Raw genomic sequence first — 27006 nt, forward strand, 5'->3', positions numbered from 1 at the left:
AATAAATATATTTTTTCCTAAATTAGAAAATTTAAACCGGCTTTATTCTGATATTACTCCTTACTAATCTCTAGCACAACCCAGTCATTGACTTTCTTATTTTCAGGCAAATATTACTTTGAGCATTCAAATAAGTTACTCACCTCACAGTTTTGAATAAATTAGCATCCATTCAGCCTGTGTTATTTTTGTAAGGCATTCAAAATGGATTTGATCAGAGTGAAAGATTATAAGGTCTGTAGAACATTTTAGTTTTGTTTGGCAGAAATGATGTTTGTCTTCAAATCAACCATCTCCTTTCCATTGTGAGGGATAAACAACCTGCTTGTATAAAATATAACTTGAAGTATTACCATGCATCCTCCATCCTCATAACTTTAATATCTGTCCCAGCTTAATAACAAACTACTTGCTTATCATCTCAAAAGGAAGTTTCACATTCACTGTACATGTGTACAGAAGCAGACCCACAATCTTGCAATAAAAACCCAGAACAAGTGTACAATTCAGCAGCTATACAGTTCAGCATCCATTCATTTAATAATGCCAAATGCTTGCTTTATGCAACAGATCATGCTCACTGATAATTTAGGGAATGAAACTGATCATCTGAAAAATGAGCACTTGTAGGAAAATTATTTCAGTGCTGAATGCCAAATGCAATAATAGGTATTCAGTTTACCTTGCAGGTAAAGCCCAGCAAAAAGCAATAAAATCTGATGTGCAGAACGGTAATAGAAACTGAAAGTGCTGATACAGACTGATTAATTAATATTTAATCATTCTGACTAGGAAACAGAATGATCACCTTCCAAACAGAAGATGAGACACATTCCAGTCTGAACATAACAATGGCCTGTGATTATGAGCAAGAAAACAGTGCAACTGCACAGAGATATGAAAGGGGCTTACTATATCAGCTGGGCTTAGATTTCCTTGATCTAATAACTATCACACTTAATGGCCTTAAGGTCAGAAGAGATTCAGTACAGAAATGAAAAAGAAATCCTCTCCTGAATTCTTGTCTGAATGCTGAGGTTTTTCTGGTTTTATATTCTTCCATTTTGGGGTTATTGTTTTTTCTTGTGTAGCAGCATGAATCCATTGTAATTTAAATCCTTGAAGTGTCTTCACAGCCTGGAGCATCTGCTACTTGTCCAAGCAGAGGCACCACAATGTAATGAGGGCAAAAGGCAAAATAAGTGGGCGAAGTGAAGTATAATAATAGAAGCCATGTTTGTGAAAATGAGATGCAAATACCTTTTGCAATATCAGGTAACAAAGCATGGTGAAATGTAAGCAAACACAACAACATGGTACAAGATAAAACACACAACAAAATAAACAAAGCATGGAGAAATGTAAGCAAACACAACAGCATGGTACAAGATAAAACACAACAAAATAAACAAAGCATGGTGAAATGTAAGCAAACACAACAGCATGGTATAAGATAAAACACAAAAAAAAAAATAAATAAATAAATGCAATCCACATGTAATGGCTAACAAGGGAAAAGGAGGGTAAAACAGGATGTCAAAGCATAGCTGGGATGTCAGCGATCAGTGATTTTCCACAGAATGGAAAGGACTACTGAATTCTTATAGAGAAAGAAAACCACAGCTTCACATCGAGCAAAAACATCAGACTAATTCAGAAAGTTATTGGAGTCTTGTTTTCTTGGCTTTATTGCACTATAAAATGTTTATTTGTCATTGTGCATTTTAAAGTCACTGTGTGGAAATGTCATAGTTGCAGTGTATGTATCTCCCATGATGACCTGAAGGGGAGTTTGTAAACATCTTTAAAGATACATTACTGTCCTTTGCCAAAGTGCTCCAAACTGGATCCTCTTTGCAGCTGGTATAAGAATTTTACTTGTCAATGTGCATTCTTATTTGAGACTCCATCGCCTAGGATAAATAACAGCATCTGTTTATAAGCCATGTGTTAGGAGTGCATTTTTATTTTGAGAATGACGGGAATTTGTAATAGCAGGAGTGTTTTAGTAATGAGAGTAGTGCTATGCATTTTACTTACTTTTTCTGATTCCTAGTTAGGATGTCTTCTGTTTTGATAAACAATAGACAGCAACCACTCAAATGCACAGGACAGGTGTTTTTTATACTCTTTAAAGGCTGTGGCTGAGGTGCTAGAGATATTTATTTCCTGTGCAGTTTAGTGGTTCCTGCCTGTTTATTGGACGTTTGCTTCCTTTGTGGTTTTGTGTCTTCTGTTTTGAGTCTGCATGGTTTCTCTGTCTCTGCATGGGGTTTTGTTAGGTGTTCCACTTTTCTTCCATGTTTCAAAGATGTGATGTGAAGTAAAGGGAATGTCTTCTAAAGTGCATGTAAACGTGGATGCTGTGTGTATGTCTGTGTGTATGTCTGCACGTGAATATATCTATTGACTTCCTCTCACAGCTCAGGAAAACAGGAAGTTAACGCTAAGCAGAGTAGTAAATCTGAAATAGCTCTACATGCAACTGTTTCTTGTTGACTTCCTTCCTTACTCCTGCTTGTCAATCTTATTCAAAATTAACAGAGTTAAAGACATAGGGTTGGATTCAATAAACCCTACCCAGTTCACTCACACTGTGTTCGTATTGTGGTGCGACATGCAAAGAATAGCGCACTGATTTGTATTCAGCAAATGTCTCTAAACAAGATGAAGGGCTACATAAACCAGGTAAACATTATGGCATGCTAATTAGTGTATAAGCAGGTGAATTATATGCTAATCAACCAATCCCAGATGGCAGAACTATTCAGCAATCTATAAAGCAATCATGTACATTTTGTGTAGCTATCGGCCCTATACTCAGAAACCTTTTGGAATATAGCCACAAAAACTACACAGGAAAGAAAGAATGTTAGGGCTGCTGATGCTCTTGCTCATGTCTATGTGCAACAGACTCAAGTCTATGCTGCTGCTGTTGCTTGACAGACCTTGAGCAAGGAGAAGGGTATTTAGACCCAGTTTGATTTTTCATGGTCTGCATGAAGTGCAAATAGTAGAGCATTACAGGCATGAAGAGACACACTCAAGGAGCTCTGCAACCTATGTCATCCTTACCTGAGACCAAGGGCAAACTGAGAGGAACCAGAACAAACTTATGAACAGTGCAGGTCTGTGATCAATGCAGGCTACCCCATGTCACTCATGAACATGGGTAGCCGGTGTTGATCAGAGACCTGCTCTGTTCATAAATTCATTCTGTGAACTACCCAAAAAGAACAAATGGGAATACTTGGGATTAACATGGCTTAGCTTGTAAAGGCTCTAGCGCCACTAGCCTTGTAATATCCTATGAACCTATGAATACCTGTGAAGACTAAGGTATTTGTAGCACTTAGAATTTTAACTACAGGACCCTTTCAGAGACTCACAGGAAACATTCTGAAAGTGTCACAGGCATCAGCATCGAGGACTCTACACCAGTACCTGAATGCTATACTACAGCATGCCAGTCACTATATTTATTTCCCCCATACACCCAAAGACAGAGCTAGAATTATGCAGGAGTTCTACCCCATAGCACACTACCTTAAAGTCTTGGGTGCAATAGACTCCACCCACATTGAGACCAAATCATCACCTGGGGAACAGGGTAGTGTCTATATCAACAGAAAGAGGTTCCTTTCCCTTTTTCCCAGGTCATATGTAATGCTAGATGAATCATCCCGAATGTTTGTGCTGGCAACCTCAGCAGTTACCACAGTATCTATATCTGGCACACCTCACAGCTCTACCAGAGGTTTTCAAGGGGTGATGTCCCACAAGGCCATTTACTGGGTGATGCAGGGTATGGACTGGAACCATGACTGATGATGCCCATCAGAAATGCACACACACCCATGGAGAAATACTATAATGAGGCACATGTTCAAGCAAAAAACATTATTGAGCATGTCTTTGAGCTGCTGAAGTCACAGTTTCTGTGCCTAGATACACCAGGGGGACCCCGCAGTACAATTTCAGCATCTATGCCAAAATTAGTACAGTCTATGTTATCCTACACAATATTGTCCTGTGAAAACAGCTGCAGCAGGAACACCAAGGGGTAGGAGTACACATTCCACCACCACTGGCAGGGTCACCATATCCATATACAGGAGAGGAATCAGAGAGAGAACTCAGCTGCTGTAGGTGTAGGTAGACATAGGCGTCCACAGTATGATCTCACCCTGGCCAACAGGCAAAAAAAAGTGCACATGCTGACCACTTAAGTGGTACACCTTTCATCCTATGTACATAGATAGTGTGCAATTGATGCCAAGCAATGCTCACAACCTTTCTTCCCCATGTAAGGGCTGTATACTGCTAGCATGAGACAGAGTCAGTCCAGAATGGCAACAGCTGTAACTGCAGGGTTGTCAAGGTAAGTGTGAAACCATTAATGGAAAAATAATTCCCCAGGATTCTATAAACTCCATGTAGGCTTTGTGCAGAGCCTACATAAAGTTTACATGTTTGCACGCTGGTTCGTGGCGAGCATTAGCATGTAATGTATATTAATTATGCATGGCAGGCCTAAGCTAGGATTCATGGCCGGCAACAGTGTTGCTGGCCAGGAAACCATGTAAGCGAACGCAGATATCATTTCTGTGTAAAGCAGACCACGTATGGTCCTCAGATTTGTGCAAAATGTCACAATGATCACCAGGCTTCAGAAATAGCTGTCATTCTGTTAGTGCAACACATCTGCACAAAGGCCAATATAATGAGGAGACAAAAAAGAGAAATAAGGACATGTCTGACATAGATGTCAAATATAAATGTGTTCGAATGAAACACTCAACCTCATAGAGCAAAAAATCTGGACAGAGCCATAAATAATTGGGAAGGATCAAAGCCCCAAAAATAGGGACAGATTTTTAATATTGCACTTCCAGACTTAGAAACTTGATAGAATAATAGGTTGTACAGCAGCCTGCTCTTTCTGAAGAGCACGAAGTTTAAAGATCAAATGTCTGTCATCATTTCTGAATTCAGTCTGCAATGACATGCCAATGATTTGCCAGAAAATCAAAATGTTATGAGGAAAAGATAAAAATATGAGACAAAAACTAGGCATTCTGCACAAATCAGGACAGTTGAGAGATATGAAATGTATGTAATATTGACTCACATTAGTCTTGAGAACATCCCAGTTATATGGTAGAAAGCCACAAATTTGATAAGAACACATGTGGACATTCTGGGAATATTTGGACAGTTGAGAGGTATGAGGTATATGGTCCAAACACAGTACAGGACAGTGTACCTACAGTGCAGAGTATTGTTATATCCCATTCCTGGAACTGTTTACTAAAGCTGTGTAAATGATTTGTAACGGAACATGTACTGCCATGTAAAATGAACACTCAGAGGAAGTGTGTATATTGAATAGGGACACACAGATGAATTGTAGGAATGATCACAGGGAAAGAGGACAGGTGAAACTACCCAATGCACAGCAGAGGAGAGCTTGTCAATGGAAGATGGTTGCAGCAGCAACACCAATCACATATCTATATGGTGCAGTAGGGACTATTCAGTGAAAATGTGTTTTATGTGATTGTCACACAAGGTGACATAACAATGGGGGAGGATGTCTGTGTGAGATAAGCATCCTTACATGAATAATACAGAGGACATCTATAAGGGATCTAACATAAAATTGGGGTTGGGTGGTTATTGTAAAGCCATGCAAACTAATATGCCTGAATATGAGTATATTCTCATCAGAGGTGTCCATCAAGGTGGGCACAGGTAAAAGCTCATGGAAAACATTACAAGAACCAGCCACAATCATGGCCAATATCAGAATAATAACACCAGTAATCCCACAACAGTAATCTCACTCCTCAGACATACCATATGTGATTTATATAATAAGAAATAAGTCTGCATGCTCACACGTGACCAACTATTATAATACATCCACACTCTATGAGGGTAACCACATACACTGTCCTGGCACTGTAACATCTGATGGAGGTGTTAGGAGGGACACTGCCATATCTGTATTTGAGAGTATGGGCAATACAGGCTAGTTGCCTTGTGTTGATGGTATGCGTATACATATATATATATATATATATATATATATATATATATATATATATATATGTGTGTGTGTGTGTGTGTGTGTATATATATATATATATATATATATATATATATATATATGTGTGTGTGTGTGTGTATATATATATATATATATATATATATATATATATATATATATATATACATACATATATATGGCACAATCCACACTGTCATGAATGATATACATGACATTAATGTTGTCAAACACTTATGTATGTTGTGTGTGCATCAGCAGAACAGGTAGCACACATGCATCTGGTGTAACAACTTGATTGGCATTCCGCACCATCAGACAGTTATGTATATTCCACAGAAAGCATACCTAGTTATGGCCAATAAGCTGTATGACAGTTCACTGTGGCAAAGCCGTTATACTTCAGTTACACATTACTGGAAGATGTGTAAGGAGATACATAAAGAAAGGTACATTGAACTTAGTTATTGGTGTGATGAAGGCTCGGAACCATGAAGGCATTATCGCTTCTGATGTGGATATCCTTCTCATACCCAGTACTTGTATTACATTCAAGGGAGTAGTCAGCACTGTGGCCACATGCTGTTGGATGTACCACTTACCATCTACCCTAGCACATGAGTCACATACCTAATGTTCTGATTATAGTGTGTGATATCCACATTATACTTAGGTGGTGTGTTATTTATTTATTTTATTTTACATTTGTTTACTGGGACAGTCTGACTGGGCAAGAAGCCCATGTGATGCCCCTGCACTGGCCCAGTAATCAAGGAGCCTCAATCCTCACCGCTGGAAACAGTGAGGGACGTACACAATGAGAGAATGACAAGTACACACACAGTAAAATACAATTTCCCTTAAGAGCACACAGAGATCATAGTCAGTCTGGTGCTGGTTTCTCCCTCTCTCTCCAGATCCCCAATAAGACTCTCCACTGGCACAGCTATAGGGTTAACATCTCAGCTGAGGGGTCAAGCCAAGACCTCCAGCACCCTCTCTGTCCAACCAGTGCTCCGTGTTCCTGTCCAAGTAGCTGACACACACACACACACTTTAAAATTTAATTTATATACGAACACACACACACACACACACACACACACACACACACACACACACACACACACACACACACACACACACACACACCTGGGGAAGTCTTGCACTGGATAACTAGCTATGCCCCCTTCTGCCCAGACTATATGGTAGTTATCACTGCCACCAACCCATCTTTATCAGCTACTATACGGCCCTTACAAAAGGTGACTAATTCTACTGTGTAATGCTACTAATAATCCAAATGGTAGTTTTGGCCAAGACTTGCAAGGCTATTTAGGAGTGGCCTGTACAGTGTCACCAAATACATATGCATATGTCTCACAAGTATGAGCCACAAAGATATATACTCAGAAAACAAACACAGTTACTTCAGAGTTCAAAATCACATGAAATATTTTAAAACAACATTGCAGGACAGTCTCAAATAAATACAGAAAACATCTAAACTAATCTTTACTATATTCCTGTCTATATCTAAAAGATACTATGCCCTAAATAACTTACTTATGGAGCAAGACAAATTCAGATGAGTGGATGTTCTTGCTAGGTCCAAGACAAAACACAAAATGCAAAGTCTCTCTCTGAGAGTTCTTAAATTACTATTAAAGATTGCTGCTGGGCAAGCTTGGTTGACATCACTCTTTGTCACCTACCTTCAGTTCCCAGGCTAACAGAAACTTAACAAAATTTACATCTCTATGTGAGAAATACATATCTCTCAAATGTTTGCTAAGAACTGGAAGTCGTAAAACAATTAAACACTTTTACATTTAGACCTAGTAATTATTCCTCTCCAAGACAATAGAAAAAACTCTAGCTCTAGACATTGCATCTGCTTCACTGAAACTAAGAGATAACACAATCGTAAAACAATTTCAACTTATTTTCTTGAAGTTTTGCAACTTAATCTTCAGTGTTCCAGCAGGGTATACTGTGGTTACATTCTTGAAGCTCATTACATAACATAGAGTTCTGTATAAATCATATCAATATTCACAAATGACATAGAATTATTTACAAAATTCCAGGTAGTTGGGCTGGTAGTGTCACATTTCTCCCCCCAAAAAAACTCAAACTAATTTTTCAAGTGGCCCTTGAGAAACATTGCTTGAGAGGGATGAGCCTATCTGGGAATGCCCTACCCCATTCCCTGTCTTGACAGCCCATCTGCGTTGGCATTGCAAACTCCACTGTGGTGCTGCACTGTCATATAATATTCTTGACCCTAAGCTCCACCATAGTAACTTGGATTTTAGCTGGCTGCCTCAATGTAGCCATGTTAAGGGATTGTGGTCTGTGACTACAGTGAATTTCCTTCCATACAGATAAGGCTAAAGTTTCTGCAGTGACCACACTATGGCTAGGCATTCCTTTTCTGCAGCTGTATCGCATTTCTCCCTGGTTGGAACCTACAACTGAGATATACCATTGGGTACTCTTGTCCCTCTGAGGAAACTTAGCTAAGTACAGCCCCCACCCTATGGTTTGAAGTATCCACCTGCACATCAAATTATTTGCTGTACTCTGGACTGGCTAACACAGGGGGTCCCATCAGAGGTCCTTTAAGCTTCTGAAATGCCTGCTCACATGCTGGGGTCCACACCACATTATCTGGCCTGTTTTACCTTGTCAGATCTGTGAGGGGAGCAGCTATGGTACTATAACTGGGACAAACGTTCTGTATTACCCTGCTGTCCCTAAGAATGCTCTCACCTTCTTTTTGGTAACAGGTGTAGACCATGCCTGAATGGCTTCCACTTTGGCAGGTTCTGGCCTGATCATACCACTCTATGTCCCAGGTAGGAGACCTCTGCCATACCCATCTGACACTTGTTGGGCTTGATGGTCAACCCTGCCTTCTGTAGTCTGCCCAGCACCTACCTGACATGCTGAAGGTGCTCTTGCCAGGAATGGCTGTAGATAACAATATCATCTAGGTAAGCAAGGGCAGAATCTCCTGCTCCTGCTAGGATACAATCTACCAGCCTCTGGAAAGTCGCTGGGACATTTTTTTATCCCAAAGGGCATCTTCATGAACTCATACAAGCCAAAAGGAGTCAGAAAGGGTGACCTCTCTCTAGCACTGGGCGTCAAGGGCATCAGCTAGTAACCCTTGGTAAGATCAATGGTGTTAAGATGCTTAGCCCCACCCAGCTGCTCTAGGGCTTCATCTCTCCTAGGCATGGGGTAAGCATCTGACTCTGTGTGACTATTTAATTTCCTGTAGTCCACACAGAACATGGTGCTGCCATCCTTCTTTGGCACTAGCATCACTGGGGAGGCCCATGGACTGCTGGAATCCTGAATTACCCCTAGTTCCAACATTTCCTGTATCTCCTTCCTCCGAGTCTGTTTGACTCTCTCAGGCACCCTATAAGGGGCCACCTTAATAGGCCTTTGGGGACCTGCATCCACATGGTGCTACACCAGGTGGATGCACCCTGGTTTCCCAGTGAAGATGCCAACAAACATCTGTAACACTGCCCGGATTTATCGAACCTGGGTAGGAGATTGCTGCTGGGACATTGCTACCCCTTCCACTGTGGTGTCAGTTCGAGCCTCACTGAGGAGATCAGTCACCAAATCCCCATCAGACTCCTCCTGTCAACCACTGCAAATACTCAAAATAAGGGCATCCCTATCATGGTAAGGTTTTATCATGTTAACATGGTACAATTTGTGCCCCTGCCTCCTGCCTAGCAGTTTTGCCATGTTGCTAACATCACTGACCTTCCTTACCACCTTGTAGGGTCCCTACCAAGCTGCTTGCAGCTTGTTGTGTCTAACAGGAATGAGAACCATTACCTGCTGCCCCACAGCATACTCTCTAGCTTGAGAATTCCTGTCATACCAGACCTTTTCCTGCTGTTGTGTTTCTGCCAGGTTCTCCTGGACAAAGCCCATGAGTTCCCTGAACCTTGCCCTGAGGTTTAGGACATATGCCACAACAGACTCCTTGTGGGATTCACACTCACCCTCCCACTCATCTTGAATCAAATCTAGAGATTCCCTCACCCTATGCCTATACAACAACTCAAAGGGTGAAAAACCTGTGAATTCCTGGGGCACCTCTCTGTAAGCAAACAACAGATGGTGCAAATATGTGTCTCACACCCTCTAAAACTGGTCTGCAAATGCCAGTAGCATTGTTTTGAGTGTAGAGTTTAACCTCTCAACAAGAACATTAGTCTGGGGATGGTAGGGGGTGATCTTTAGGTCTTCACCCCCACAGTACTTCCACATACAAGCCAGCAGGTCTGGCATGAAATGGGCACCTCTGTCAGTCAGTATTTCTTTTGGAAAACCTACCCTACTAAAAATCTCTAACAAAGCATTTGCCACCTTTTCTGCCTCAATAGAGGACAGGCCCACCACTTCAGGGTATCTGGTAGCATAATCTACTACCACTAGGATATACTTTTTCCCTGTGGAACTTGGGGTACTCAGAGGCCCCACAATATCCATAGCTGCCCTCTGAAATGGCTCCTCAATCACAGGCAAAGGCACCAAAAGAGCTTTCAGCTTGTCTCCTGCCTTGCCTACATTTTGGTACTGTTTACAGGATCTGTAGTACCCAGTTACATCTCTGGAAATCCCATGCCAATAGAAGTTCTGCATAATACATCTTTTTATATATTTTATGCCCATATGACCTGCAAAGGGAATATCATGTGCTGTGGCTAGGCTTGAGCACTACCAACTGCTGTATTCTCTCACCCTCTAACCCTTCCTCAGGGGTCCACTCTCTATATAGTAACCCTTTGACTCAGTATACATATTCACCTTTCCCTTGAGAATCAGGTGCCTCACTAGCTACCTCCCTCAGGCCTTGGAATGTAGGGTCTGAGAGCTGAGCCTGTCTCATCTCTCTCTTAGTAACCCTTCCCAGCTCCCCTTCCATAGGAAGTCTGGTATTCTCTGGCAGTAGTGCCTCACTGTCATCCTGGGTACTACTACTCAACTCTGTCCTTGCAGTCACACTTTCAAAGGGAACATCAGTACCCACAAGCAGCTGTGGCTCACCTTCAGTCTCACTGCTACAGGGAAGCTGCATCCCTGAAGTAACCACCTCACCAGTCCTGGCTGCAAGTGTGCAGCCTGTCTGGGTCTCCTGAGGCTACCAGACCCAAATGCTTGTCTCCAAGCCTGACTGCATGTAACTGCATGTACACATGGTACTGCATTATCAAAATCATTCCTTATCGGAACATCTGCAGGGATATCCTTAAACACACCTACTTACTGGCTTCCTTTTCCACCCTCCTAGTCAAGGTGAACCCTAGCCAAAGGTATTTGGAATGGGGTCTGTCCTAAAGCTCTGACTGGAGTAGACTGCCCAAGCAAGTAGTGCTCCTCTGTAATCATTGCAGGCGTCACAATGGTTAGGTCAGAGACTGTGTCTCTCTTAGCAATGACATATTTCCCATTCATTAAGAAAGGATATAACCTCTTGTGGTAGTTTGGTATCCCCTGTTGTCTCAAGACAACTTACTGCTGGTATTTTGTCATTCCCACTTACTGGCTCTCCCACCTTTTGCTCCCCACCTTGCCTCCATGGACAGCTATATGCTACATGGCCCCACTGGTTGCATTTAAAACATGTAACCCTTGGTCTTGGATGTGTACCTGGACTAGTGGCTTCCCCTGCCACTGGTGGACTCTGTTGGGGCAGTCTGGGCTACCCACCATGGGTTCCCTTAGCCCCATGAGCAGCACTGGGTCCCTCTTTCCTGTGCAGTGATGTCCTGCTTGCTAGGTATTGGTCTCCCTTCTTCCCCAACTCATCTGCAGCATTGCATTGTCTATTACCTAACCAGATTTCCATGTCTTCAGGCAAAGTGCTAAGGGCTTGTTCCTTCACCAAAAGATCTGCCAGCCCTTCAAAAGTGGTGACCTGACATCCACCAACCCACCTATGAAAATAAGTGCCTAGTTCAGCAATATATTCATACACACTTTCATCTGCCTTGCATCTATGCTCACAAAACTTTTTTTCTGTAAGCTTCTGGTGTTAACATAAAACATTTTAGAAGACAGTTCTTTACAACATTATAATTTAAACAATCAGTATCAGACAGTTTAGAAATAGTGATTACAGCTTTACCATGGAGTAAGGAGGTCACGAACCATACCCCGAGCCCTTGATCAGCATTATACTGTTTACATCCCCTCTCAAACATATTAATGAAACTATCAAAATTATCCCCCTCTGTAAATTGTGAAAGAAATTTACTAACCTTTGTTGCTTCTGGGGTTCAGTTACTCCATTCCCCATTACCTCTATGACTCTGGCGAAGAGTTAGCTTTTCTTTTTCATGTTGCCTCGGCCTCTCATTTTCATCAGCCTCCAGCCATTGCAGTTTCTCATTTTCCTCAGCCTCAAGACATCTCAGTTTCTCTGCTGCTTCTATTTCCAAGTGCTTGGCCTCCAGCTCAAGTCTCTTTAACTCCAGATGGATTTTTAAGTCTTCTGTGGAAAGGTTGAGCTGTCCATTTTCTGAGAGTTGTACATCTCCATGGCCAGTCTGATTGTCCTCCTGGTTGCCATTCTGTGATGCAGCTGTGACTAAAGCTGCAATCATGTCTACTTTAGTCAAGATGGCATGCACCAGTCTTTTAGCCTGGCACATTTCAGCCAAATTACTCCTTGTCAGCTTGCCATACTCCTCTGCTGACATGCTTGCCTGCTCTCCCTGACTAAGTTGACAAAAAAATAAAACAAACAAAAATATACTGAATAAAATCCAGTACTCCGTACTGGATTTTATTCAGCATATTTAGGTTTAGTTTGCACTAAATTTGTTAATACTACTAGGAGGTGCATTGTGCTGTTTTATATTGAAAAAAATAAAACAATTGTGATATGAACTCTGAAGGTTCACTGCATGGCTGATTGAGAGTACAAACACCTTCAGTGACCACTGTACACAGGCTACATGAATTCAATATTCACAACACCACAAGCCAATTAATATGTGATGTGGCAAACTCACCACTGTCAATCAACTAATATGTGATGTGGATATCCCACCACTGTTCACCCATTAATATGTGATGTGGATATCCCACCACTGTCCACCCAATTAATATGTGATGCCACTGCACTGGCCCAGGAATCAAGAAGCCTCAGTCCTCACCACTGGCAACAGTGAGGGACGTACACAATGGGAGGACAACAAGTACACACACAGTAAAGTACAATTTCCCTTAAGAGTACACAGAGATCACAGTCAGTCTGGGGCTGGTTTCTCCCTCTCTCTCTCCAGATTCCCAATAAGGCTTCCCACTGGCACAGCTATAAGGCTAAGATCTCAGCTGAGGGGTCAAGCCAAGACCTCCAGCAACCTCTCTGTCCAATCAGTACTTCGTGTCCCTATCCAAGTAGCTGACACACACACGCACGCACACACACACGCACACACGCACACACACACACACACACACACACACACACACACACACACACACACACACACACACACACACACACATACACACACACCTGGGAAAGGCTGACACAGGATTACTAGCTATGCCCCCTTATGCCTAGACTATAAGACAGTTATCACAGCCACCAGCCCCTCTTTATCAGCTACTATAAGGCCCTTATAAAGGGTGACCAATTCTACTGTATAATGTTACTAATAATCCAAATGGTAGTTTTCACCAAGACTTGCAAGGCTATTTAGGAGTGGCCTGTACAGTGTCACCAAATACATATGCAAGTACTCTAAGAGCTTAAATATGTCTCAGAAATATCAGCCACAAAGACATATTTAAATATATTTAATAATAAATAATAAAAGAACAAGACTATACTCAGAAAAAAACAGTTACTTCAGAGTTCAAGATCACAGGAAATATTTTAAAACAACATTGCAGGAGTCTCATATAAATATAGAAAACATCTAAACTTATCTTTTCTATATTCCTATCTATATCGAAAAGATAATATGCCCTAAATAACTTACTTACAGAGCAAGGCAAATGCAGATGAGTGGATGTTCTTGCTAGGTCTAAGACAAAATGCAAAGTCTCTCTCTGTGAGACTTCTTAAATTACTATCAAACATTACTGCTGGGCCAGCTTGGATGACATCACTCTTTGTCACCTGGCTTCAGTTCCCAGACTACCCAAAACTTAACAGAATTTACATCTCTGTGTGAGAAATACATATCTCTCAGATGTTTACTCAGAACTGGAAGTCATAAAACAATTAAACAGTTTTACATTTTAGACCTAGTAATTACTTCTCTCCAATACCATAGAAAACCTCTAGCTCTAGACATTGTGTCTGCTTCACTGAAACTGAGAGATAACACAATTGTAATCAATTTCAACTTATTTTCTTGAAGTTTTGTAAGTTAATCTTCTATGTTCCAGCAGGGTATGCTGTGGTTACATTCTTGAAATTCAGTAAATAACATACAGGTCTGTATAAAGCATATGTAATAAAGCACAGGTAATTTAAGTACAGAACAAAGTAATATCTGAATAGGGTAAACATACAATTAAAGTACATTAACATGTAGTGGTGTTGTTAGGCATTATATTCAGATATTTGATGGCAGTATAATGGTTAGTACAATAAAAATAATAAAACAAATTATTGGATTACAGAACAAGAGAAATAAGGTGATTTGTGTTTGCTCAGTAAACATCAGCATAGGATGAAGATACATAATGATTCTACATTTGCAATTTGCTTACAGAATGGTGATACAATACGTACAGTGTATGATAAAATATAGTGGGATAAGGCTGTACTCTCTTGTAAGTATATATAGTTCAGCAGTAGCAGTTGGAGAGCCTTATTATGCACGGAGGGTGATAATGAAGGGTTGATAGTGACTAAGCATAGTTGATCACTATTCTAGAGTACAGTTATGCAGGTAGAGTTTAATTGAGTGCATTTTTGTAGAGAGTATGTTATAGATCTATTAAGGGGAGTTACCCAGGGTCTGTACAGTTACATATCCAAGACTTATATATATGGGACTGGAGGAGCTTTTTGAAGTTGTTTGTGTTTGCTGTGGTCCTGATTTTTAGGGGGATGGCATTCCATGTTTTTGCGATAGAGGAAGAGTAGAGGGAGTGCTCAGAGTTCATTTTACATTTGGTTACATTGACTAATGCTTTATTGGTGGACCTTAGTATGCTTTTGTTGGAGAAGATATTCAGTAGGTCTTGTAATGCAGTTTTTTGGGGGGATTATATAGAATTTGGTGGGCTATTATAAGTTGGTTAAAGGTTAGTAGGTTTGGTAATTCTAGCCAGGAAAGTTGCTTGAGTGCTAGGCAGTGATGTGTACTGGGGTCTATTTTAGATAATCAAACTTTCAAAAGTTCGACTGTCATATGGTCGACACCATATGATCTAAATTTTTGAAAGTTCAAACGTTTTAACGAAGATCTCCATACAGCACAGGATGGGATGATTTCACTTTTGTGCACTGTAGTGCGATCTCGGAGTTGGTATATTTAAAGAGCGGGGGTGGAGATGCAGGGGGCTTGCCTCCCTTCTTAAAATGTTCAGGTAGGTTATTTGTGTAGTTTATTTTTTTTATTAGATATTCAAACTTTTAAAAGTTTGATCATATGGTGTCGACCATATGACAGTTGAACTTTTGAAAGTTCAATTATTTAATATAGACCCTGTGTATTGTAGGGTGAGTCCATAGCAAACTTTGCATTTTATTGTAGCAGGTGTTTAATTTGGTTAAGTCTGATTTATTTAAGTTGCTGAGTATGGGGAAAGCATAGAGAAGTGCGGAGACTAGGTGAGTTCTAGCAATGGTAACTTTACTCTTGTTGGTGAGGTACTTTTTGCATTACTTTTTGTGTTTGTTTCCTGAATTAACAAATCTCCCCATGGGTCTTCTTGATGCAGGTGTTGTCATGCCTCTGGCAGCAATGTTTGTTATGTGTTGCTACTGTCTATATTTTACTAATGTCACAGTGGGAGTCAGTGATTGCCCACATTCTGTAGTGCTTCAAGCAGCTGTGTGGACACAGCATGCGTATGCCATTTGTGATGTCCACACTTAATTATTGGACAAGAAAGAGCTTAGCAGACAGTCCTGATGTATGGACCTGATCACTGGACCTGAGATATAGGTCACATCACACATTTCAACATAGTGAGATGCCACTTATATGATACATTGGTCTACCCATTTGGTGATATAGCTGTTTATGGCCACATATGACAGTGTTGTGTGAATACCTCAGTGTGGATTTTATATCTAATGCCTTGACTTGGTTAAGTTCCACAAGATGATACTATTATCATCATGCATGCCTTCAATGACCTATTTGAGAACATCTATCAGATGCAGCAGACATGATGTAGCATTAACAAGTCACACAGATCTGTTGCACACAACCAGAATATGACTACTTTACATGTAGAAAGGGTCCATGATCACAGGTTGGTCCACCTCACAGTAGAGGAGAGTCAGGATGTCTGTATACCTGAATGCCTCTTGTGCTGTCCCCTCACAAAGTCATACCATAGGCAACCTGTGATATCATCACAGGCCACTGCTTCTGTGTAATAGGTCTGGAGGAAGGTAAGACAGTGTATACTGCCTTTGTGATCTGGCCTAGGGTGTTGTCACAATCCCCCACACAGGTGTCAATGAGAAAGCCTCCCAGCTGGGGATTAAACCTTACATTAATAGATGGATAACTAATTCAGTCACCAACAGAACACATAGTGTGAAAGTTGGTGAATCAAGCTGTACTATAGAGCTGTCACCATTGCCAAACCCCAGGGATCTGTGCTTGGCCCTTCTCTTTTTGGACTCTATTTCTCAACAGTGCAGGCTAAAGTATATGGCCTTTGCCTTAACAAATTTGCTGATTCTTGCATATTGGGTGCAATCGTTGAGTCCACCAAACATGATAACATAGTACAGGAGGAACTAATACAAACTAATGGGGAAAAAGGCACACGATCTACAACTAAATGTATAAATGTGTTTTTTTTTTTATTTTGCCAGTCTGAAAAGTGGAATTCCATGTTAATCATAGCATTGACAACAGTCCTGCTATGCTGACACCCAGTGATGCCAACACTCAGAACACATGTAGATAGCAGTCTGACCTTTGACCACCAAGTGTCTACACTGGTATTAAAAGTCTATGCTGTGCACATCATATGTCACACCATCATATGCAGATATTCTACAATAACAGTACTCTTCTGTTGAATACATACCACATGCTTCCCTCATCCTCACCAATCTAGCCCCATGGGTTCAGACATTGCATTCATGGTCAGTGGCAGCTGTGGAAAAAACAGAACAGAACAAAACACCATTATGAATACCAGTCCTGCCTATATTCAGCTTTATAAATCTTTCAAGTATTCTCTGTAGATGATACTTACATATGTGTGGGATGTCCTCAGTCCTAACTTTCTCATTCCAAAGGTTAAGAGTATCCCTCTTCCTCCTCCATAGCTCATTCTAATGATGCCTACACTGCTCTCCAGTGCACAGGATACCAATGGCATTGGATACAGCTTAGGAAAAATTATCCCAAGCCTCCGACTTATACTGGGAGCCAGAATGGTCACCCTGCAGGAGCCTGTTTCTGTGGTTCTTAACTAGGAGTCCAATACTGGACTCCTGGACACCCCACCTCTGTGCCTTAAACCTAGCACCTTCCCCACAAACAACTGCCATGTCTGTCATGGATCTAGAGCAATGGAGACTGATGCTTTCCTGCCAACTCCAGTTATCACATTTACCAGTAATGAACATGCTGTTTGAAACTGTTGCACTCTGATTACCATCATGCAAACACATTGCTCAGCAGTCCGCACCCCTGAACAATATGTTTATGTGATGGTAAGTGGAGAACAGCAGTGAGGCATTAAATAATTGCAATTACAATTCCAAGGTTATTGAATGTACAGCCAGGTGTGTATGTTTGTGTTAGGAAGAAGTGAAGGCCATGCCAGTCCAGACAGCAGAATTATACTTATAAGAATATAGTACACAGTACCCCCACAGCCATACATCTGATAATAAATGTGAAAATACATCAGAAATAAATAAATAACTGACACACTACTATTTTCTCAGCCCTCATACATACAATTAATATCAGCTCCACTATCTCAAGTGTTATAAGCAAGAGTGGCTATAATGAAAAGTGGAACCACCGTAAAAGTGTATGGAATATCCTGCATTTGAACCCAGGACTATGTGTATGGCAGTCCTACAATTATATCTCTTGCCAGAAGAAGATTGAAATAACACTTGTCTGTCCTTCAGTACATTACTATTGACTGCAGTGTCACAACAGTGAATAATAGTTGCACACCCTGTACTAGAACCCAGGACAAAATGTATTCCAGCCCTACACTTAATAGCTGCTGCCACAGGAATAGCTACATGACATTCCCTATTTTGCTAATCATTTTTAAGGTCTCAATGTTAACCACCTCCCAACATCACTTAGTGGGTTTGCACAATACCCATTACCATTAATTGAATGTATCTGGTTTCAATTTTTGCCTGTCAGGTCCTGTTTGCTTCCTGAGGGGGTCCAGTTGTCCAGTTTGCACACTGCCACTCTTCATGCAAATGAGATAAGCACAGCCAAACCCAGCATTCATTTACTCTGTTCCCATGGTTGCACTAAGCACCACGCCGTGCAAACACTGGTCCCAGCAGCAAAAAAAAAAAAAAAAAAAAAAAAATAGACAAAGACAGAAAAGGATAAAAAGTAAAAAAGGGGAAAGTAGTTGAAATGAGGGAATCAATGTATGATGTACACACAAGAAAATGATGTCTCACATCAGATATGTCTACATAGATCTGGATATGAACTCTCACTCCACTGCACCTTCAGAACACAGGATGGGTGCCTTATCCCTCTTTGCCACACAAATAGCTTTGCAGCAAAGAACTGAACTCAATCTGAACACAACCAATTTCAACAGCATCTACATTAGTATCAACAATGCAAGTGTTATTTGTGCATTTATTACTTTTGGATATAGTGCACCTAGTAATCACACAACCTGTCATAATAAATGCTTGCAAATATACAGCTTTGTCTTACATTTCTGTCTTTGTAGCCATTCATCATTTGTCTGACCAGTAATCTGAGACATGCAGTGTGTAAGCAATTATATATCATTGGCCTTAAAATTTGTGAAGATATTAAGTGGAAATAATATCATATGCAGTTGTCAACAAATGAAGGGCAGGTTGGATGTTAAGGAGAACAACCTGTGAATCATGTGCTGCTTACTTACATTTCCAACCTTACATCTAACACTTTGTAGATCTAACCTGACACACCAAGTGAAAGTAAGGCAGCCTGCAGTGCTGTTGCACTTTCCATTTTCCAACCACTAATCATTCACAGTTGCAATCCATTAAAAACAAATACTGAGGGAGTATATCTCCTACACAGATCCAAGTATTTGGGATTCAGCAATTCTAATGAGTTCACACCTCATTTGCATTTTACTGTGCTAACAGCCCTAAATCTACACCATATAAAAAGGCAAATGTGTAGCTACGCAAACTGATGGTGAAGAGACTTGTTTGTGATGGGCACATACACTATTTCTTCAGGATATATCTGTACAAGGGAGTACTGGACTTCAGAAGGTATGCGTCCATTGTGTCAGCTACATGCTGCATATGCTGGAATGTACTTAAGAAAAATCTGAAGCAAAGGCTTTTAAACTTATATCTGTATAAATTAGTTAGAAGTATACTGATGGCATGGGCATGTTTTCAAGCCATTTCAGAGGTATACATGATTGCCAATACATGAAAATGGAATGCTGTGTGATAAATATGTGCAAATGTTTCAGGGACAGTTTCTTTGATAGCAACATTTAGCATTTCAAAGATGATTTGTTAGAAAAATGTGCCATTTTCCTTTTCTTTTTTGGGGGGGGAAGCAAATGTGAGTTACTGTTATGGCACAGAGATGGACATGTTGTTATCATTACTCTCCTTTTTTTGCATCCAGCCTGTTGTTCATATTTCACGTCTGGACTGTTTTATGTTTCTCACATGGGTAATACTGAGTGGCTACCTTTTCTGTTTTATCTGGGACCAGTTATTTTGCAGTTATGTGATGCATATGTGCATTATCCTTCTGTTGTCTTTTAGGACACTTAGGAGTATGGCACCCAGGCGTGTCAATCCTCGGAGACCCCAATTCACCAATGCTAAGAACTAGGTCATAGTGGATGCATTTAGGCAAAATTGTGCTTTTCTACTAGAAAGGGGATGGGGAGATATTCCACATAGGTTGCAAATTTGGCAACTGATTGTTGATAATCTGTATTCTGTGGGTGGTCATGGCAGAGCATATGAGCAGGTGTGCCACAGGGCCACTGACATGAGCACATCTACAAGGAGGAGATAAGCTGTAGCGGGCTGTGACCAGATGATTACCAGGGGTGGGCCTGCTAAGGAACCACCACTAACACCCAATGAAGAGTTCCTGGCCAATATCAGGGATCCAGACAGCTCACAGGATAGTGCAGTACAGCATGTCCTGGATGTCGGAGCAACAGTTTCAGAGACAGAAAACACATTTCAGGAGGAGCTTCCAGGTAGGCTTTGCTATCTCAGCAGTTGAATACTCTGTTGTATAGTAAAACAATTGAAATCAATAAGTAACTTCTGTGTCTCATGTATTTTTTGGGGGGATGGAATTTAAGATTGTTACAGTTATTAGCATAGGTTTGAGTTGACAACCACATTCTTGTTGAAAGTATAGTTAATGGACATATAAATGGGGTAAAAGTATTACCCCTGTGTTAGTTTTAATTGTGATAATGCTGCCCTTACCTCTTGCTTAACTTCTTCCAGGCCCAGCTGGATTGAAGAGGATACAGTAATTTGCAGATGTTTATTCATTTGTATGTCAGTACTGCTGAGCAATTAAAAGACATTTTTTAGAATGTGCTGTTGATGTCAGGCCTGTTGTGTGTATTGCTATACTGCCCATAATAGTGTTAGTTTGTTAGCATATGTTGGACTAGAATACTGTTGGTATTAATTTTTTCCTGTGTTTCTTGCTTTTTATCACAGGTGATCATGATAGTGAAAGTGTGGGCCCTCTGCCACCTGATGTCAGTGTATCATCACACTCTGATGATGATGGTGGCCAAACTAATGCACAGTCATTGGGTGCAGAGGTTGAACCTGACATTGAGGTTGACATACAGTCATTCCCTGCAATTCCATCAGATACAGCCAGTAGGCCTATTCCTACCCATTCCACTGACCCCACATATATTGGACAGGTGGAGGGTGAGGCCTTTGATCAAGGAAGTGTGGTTACTGCAACTTCAATTCCTGTTGAGTTTGGCCATAGCAAAGTGTCAGTGAGGTGCCACGCTGGAGGGTTGACAGGGATGCTTGTAGGGGACCTGCTGCCCTCCTCCACCTGGTGCAGGTGTCTCTTCCTGTGCCACTCAACATTTGTTTAGGGTCATTATGGAGTCACATGCATGTTCCCATAGGTGCTCCAGACAAATGCTCAGGGTTGTAGATATGGCACAGGCTGACATGCATGACTGCTTCCATGGTGTTGTCAATTCAATGGATCAGGTGAATAACATGTTGGAATGAGGGGTGACTGCCATGGAAAGAATATTGTCTGTAATGCAACTTCTGCTGGGAGGGGAACACATACACGTGGGTGTAGGTCAACCACATCATCTGCTGTCAGCCAACATGGCCATGCCAGATCATGCTTCCATAGTAGCAGTACTTCCACTGTACCTTCAGTGAGTGTGCTGTCCACACCCAGACATGACAGGCCATGGGGTTGTGGTCCTGGGCATCCCTGTGTAGGGGAGCTCATCCAGCAGGCATTGGTCATGTTCAGGTAGCAGCAGTGCATCATCTGACCATGGATTTTGATGTACCAGTGCAACTCCTGGCAGAGCCAGTTCTTGTGGTCATGGATGCCAACAATGAATCATCACCTCTACCATGCATGGCTCACATCTGTCCAGCATACTAAGACATAGAGTCAGCACAGAGCTTGGCTGTGTCCATGCAGAATCTCACACTCCAATTTCACATGGAGGACTCATACACACACACACACACACACACACACACACACACACACACACACACACACACACACACACACACACACACACACACCAGTTACATGATTCAGCCATGCAGCTTAAACTCATTTTGTCTCACTGGCCATTTATAGGTTTATGCAGATGCTTGCTTACTTCTTTTTCTTACTCACACACACTTACTGACCTTTTATGTCAGCCTAGGCCTCCTGTGCAAGTAATGATAACTGTGCCATATCAGTGTTTTCTATCTTTTGGATTCAGGGACACATAACCTTTGTGCCTGTTGCTCAGGGTGCATAGCTGACTTAAAGTGCTTAGTATATCTGCATCTGTGGTGTTGAACTGGTAATTTTACCTTTGACTTGTATTGGACTTAGAAAGTTACACAATTAATAGCATCAACATTTCTCAGCTTTATTGTGAATGATCTTGTAAGGGTTGTGAAGTTAGAAACTGCAATGTGTATCATTACTTTTAACTTATCTCTTTAATGATTTTCCATTACAAACTTATGGTGCTAAACTGGGCTATGCAGTGACCATCACTACTTTTTAGGCATATGTGACTGTGTGAAAAGTTGATGTGTGAGGCCTATTGCTTAATAATGAATGCATATAAGTCACACAAGTCTGTGCTGTCACATGTCAAGATCATTACTGCAGTGATCTCCCACCTTTTACTTACTTACAGTACCAATTAGTGGGATACAAGGATAAGCCACTCATTCATATTATTACACAATATACTCCACGTTCGAGACTTACCTTGTATATGCAGCAGTTGACATGGTTGAAGTTCAGGGCTACCACTGTCTGATGCAAGCAGTACACAGCCAATACATGGGGAGGTAAAGGTTGAGTGAGCTGCCTGGCATCAATATTACTATATTGTAAATGAGTAAAAGGAAGGTTCAAAGCCCCAAAGTGGTGGGTTGGTGTGCAACGTGTTTGTCTCTTAGCCAATTAAAGGTTTACTGAGTATGTCTACATCTGCCTATACCCATAGTAGTTGGTAATTCCCCCATCTGACTCCTTATCTGCCTGTGGCTGTGGTGACCATGGCTTTGGTTGTGGTATGTATGCCTCTTCCCCTTGCTGATCCTGCTGAAGCTGTTTCCTCAAGATTATGTGTGTAGCATGGCACATACTGTGAATATTTCTGTACATGTCCATGGATTGTACTGCAGGGCTCCCCAAATTCTATCTAGACACTGGAACCATGACTTCAGCAGTCCAAACACATGCTCTATGGTATTTCTGGTTTGAGCGTGTGCCTCATTATAGCATTTTTCTGTGGGTGTGTGAGCATTTCTGATAGGTATCATCAGTCACTCTTTCAGTGCATAGCCTGCATCTGCCAGTATATGACCCTGTGGGACATCACCTAGCAAACATCTGCCACAGTTGGAAGGTGTGCCAGATAAGTGAGTCATGGTAACTGCTAGGGTTGCCAGAACACATATTCAGGATGATTCCCCTGTCATTACACACAACTGGGCAGTTGATAGACTGGTAGCCCTTTCTGTTAATGTAGACCCTACCTGTTCCCCAGGTGGTGCCTTCATTTCTATATGTGTGCAATCTATGGTACCCACTACTTCAGGGTAGTGTGCTACATGGTAGACCCCCTGCATATTTCTGACTCTCTCTTCAGAACTACTGGGAAAATGTATGTGTTCACTTGCATGTTGGTGCATAGCATTCAGGAATTGGTGGAGGATCCTGGATGCATGATACCCTCAGCATGTCCCCTGCTGGTCTCCGAAAGGCACCTGTAGTTAAGATTCTAAGGGCTACACATACCTTTGTCTCCACTGGAATGGGTTCCCCTTGGTTGGCTCTGGTTCTGAGTTGAGGGCAGCAGAGGTCGCAGAGTTCCTGTAGTGTCGCCCTGTCCACCCTGTAGTGTTCTACAATTTCCATGTCATATAAGTTGTGGTAAGTTAAACGTGGCCTAAAAACTCTTCTTCTCGGCCTAGGCCTATTAGCAGCTGCAGCAGTATTGGCTTCAGCCTGTAGCACATACAAATGAATTAAAGCAGCAGTAGCCCCTAACATTCTGTCCATATTTTTGCAGGAAAAACCAGCATGGAGTCTACATGGATGCTTTATAGCTCGTTGAATAGATCCACCATGTTGGATTTGTTGAGTAGCATGAAATTCAGCAGCTTATGTTGTAATTAGCATTCCACGGTGTTTACCTTGTTTGCATGGGGGTGCTCACCTCTACACAGTACTTACTGAATCTGATACTGTCTGCGGCCATGTGTGCATCTAGCCATGATGTGTACACAGTGGAAAATGACTGTGTAGGATTTATTGAATCCTGGAGCTTGTGTAGGAACATGAATGAATGGCAGATACCTACTTAACTGGTACTTGTAAATGTACCTAAGTAGAATATGTGTCAGTTGTACAGCAATGCCATCAATATCTGATATGATTGCATATGTAATAAATACTTATGCAGTTTACCAAATAACCTGCCCCATGCAACTAAAATAACACCTACGAAAATTGCAGACCAAAGTCTACTTATCCCTACATTCTCACAAGTGGAGCAATACACATGATTGAAACAATCTTTTTGCCTTCAAGTTCCCTAGCTACACAGTTATGTTTTAACAGCCATCTGAGCACTCTGAAGATGCAAATCAGGTGCAAGCTCATTAGAACTGCTGAATACCAAACGTCTGATTTTGTGTAGCAGATGTAAACATAGTGTTGCCTCTACAGCATTGTTAGGTGCTAAGGGCTTGCAACTGTGAATTATTAGTCTGACTAAAGCAAATCACAGTAATTCACAGACACCATTCCCTGAAGTGGGTGTGTCACTGAGGATATACTTACAAAGTATGGAACTAACTGCAGTGAGCTTTTAAACAAAACCAAACACCCTACATGAATATTTCTTTGGCATAATAGCGCAGTTTCATATCTTTGATGAAAACTGTTGTTCATTGTCATGTATTTTCATCACACCTTGAAAGAAAAATGAGAGGGTATGCACTAGAGATTGCATGCCTGAGAGTAAAGCAAAGATAAAGGACGAATTTCCATAAAACAAAGAGAAGCCAGAGCTGCAGTTTGGAAACATAGTCATAAATATTGTGTGATCACTCATTCTACTAAATATGTTATCTACAAATGTACAATCAACTGAGAATGCTCAACTGTATGAACTGTTTAATACTGGATGTGAAATGTGAAATCTGAATTGCTTGTGTGCACATTATTTGATTGCTATTGCAAAGCTGTGTCTGTGGTAAAGAAAGAAGCCCACTACAAATGTGTTTTGCAAGTGCAATAGTCTGATGGTTCAAATCCAGAGCTGCATAATTGTTTAACCTTTGTTGCCTTTTTATTCCCCTGTTCTATGCACACAGCATGTGGCATAATGCAAAAATGGTTCACTGCTTAAGGAAAAAGTGAAAACTTTAATTGCAGTTGCCTTATAGAGCACAAACACAATAAGCAGTGTTGCTTGGCAGTCAGCACTGTGGATGGTAATGACTGCAGAAATTCTATCTATTAGCTGACTGTCTCTGTGGCACAAGATGTAAATACAATGAGCTACCAAAAGATAACGAAGATAAATCATGGTTTGAGTCCCACCATTGATGTTTTTAGTGAGGAGGATCATAATGAGTACTTACACAAGTGATATGTGTTTGCTATTCTTCTTCTAGTTTTAACTTTTCCCAGTTAAGGGTCACCACAGTGGATCACTCATGATTGGTAGTTTTACGGTGTCGAGTTGCCAGCCAAGCGCTCAACCTTACACACATGCACGCACTCACACCTAGGGCCAATGTAGAGTGTATAATCCACCTACAGCATGTCTTTGGGATGTGGGAAAAAAACAAAGCACCCAGAGGAAACCCACACGACCATAGGGAGGACATGCAGACTCTGCACAGAAGACACCTCAGCCAAGGATCGAACTGGAGAACCTCTTGCTGTGAGGCGGCAACACTAACCGCTGCACCACCGTTTGTGCATTGCCTACCTGAGCACAAACACAGTTCCCTGCTTAAGGAAAAACTGTGAAAATTTTAATTTGTTGTGCCTTCCTCCATGCAAACAGGGTCGTTGATGATACATGGCCATCAGCACTCTGGACAGCACTGAGTGGAGAAAATACACCTGCTGCTCAGCTTTCCCTTTGACAGCTCCTGGTAAGCACACAGGTAAGCCAGAGTTCAAATCCAGAAGACTCTACATTTTAGTAAGGGTGTCACACTGCCAATGTTCCCAAAACTTTGATTATAAAGGCAATACTACATACCAATAGCTATGTATAGTAGGTTGATTGACAGTAAAGCATCATTACTGCTTGCATACACATACTTTTATAGGTATCACAGCTCATTACTGACTGATATATGAACCCCAGTTGGTTATGTGTGTAGCTGGTTTAGCATGATGATGATTACATAATAAAAGCTGCAGTTTACTGACAATCATCTACACTGCTCCCATAACCTAATTATAACTGCAAAACAGAAAGTATTGTGAGTCAGGTATCATAACTCCAAACTCTATTACTAAAGTTATGCAAGTTTATCCATTTCTACTATATTATCAGACATTAGTCCTGCATCAGACCTCAGAATGCATGAGAAAGGACCTTTTAATGCCACACGCATATGGGTCAAACTTAAGTATCACACCAGTAACTCTTTAAGCTGTATATCTTTAATGACCGTGGTTTGCAAAGACTTCTTTTGTGACAATGAAAAATAATCACCTGTGTGGAAATGTATGCATTCTCTTTTACAT

The sequence above is a fragment of the Protopterus annectens genome, chromosome 11.part0 (genome assembly GCF_019279795.1).
Source record: "Protopterus annectens isolate FY-2018-M chromosome 11.part0, PAN1.0, whole genome shotgun sequence".
NCBI lineage: Eukaryota > Metazoa > Chordata > Ceratodontiformes > Protopteridae > Protopterus > Protopterus annectens.